The sequence below is a fragment of the Octopus bimaculoides genome, chromosome 2, assembly GCF_001194135.2.
Source record: "Octopus bimaculoides isolate UCB-OBI-ISO-001 chromosome 2, ASM119413v2, whole genome shotgun sequence".
NCBI classification, from domain to species: Eukaryota; Metazoa; Mollusca; class Cephalopoda; order Octopoda; family Octopodidae; genus Octopus; species Octopus bimaculoides.
The window spans coordinates 189,711,734-189,712,179 of NC_068982.1; positions in this window are offsets into that span (position 1 = coordinate 189,711,734).

The following is a 446-nucleotide window of genomic DNA, read 5'->3' on the forward strand; positions in this document are numbered from 1 at the left end:
TATATATATATATATATATATATATATATATATGGTTCAAAATTGTACATAAACCCACAAAAGACAGAGACAGGTGAGAAAACAACAAACAAGGTGTATTTGTTTGACGCTCAGAAAAGAAAACGGAAGAGTTTTGACCGTTTCGAGTCTTTATGTGAAAGCGTTTGCATATATGGAAAACGTCACCAGAATATACAATCGAGAGTTTTACCAATTAAAGTTTCACTTCCATTTTGAAGCTCCGACGAAACTATAAGGTGACACACAATCACTCAAAGATGAGTGCATTGCATCCTATAGCAGAAACAGAGTAACAGCTGTAAGCTAATGAAGTTCATAAAATAATTTCCCGTACCTTTGGTATTTATATGATCTCTTATATATGTTTGTGTTTGTATATCTATCTAACTATCTATCTATCTATCTATCTATCTATCTATCTATCT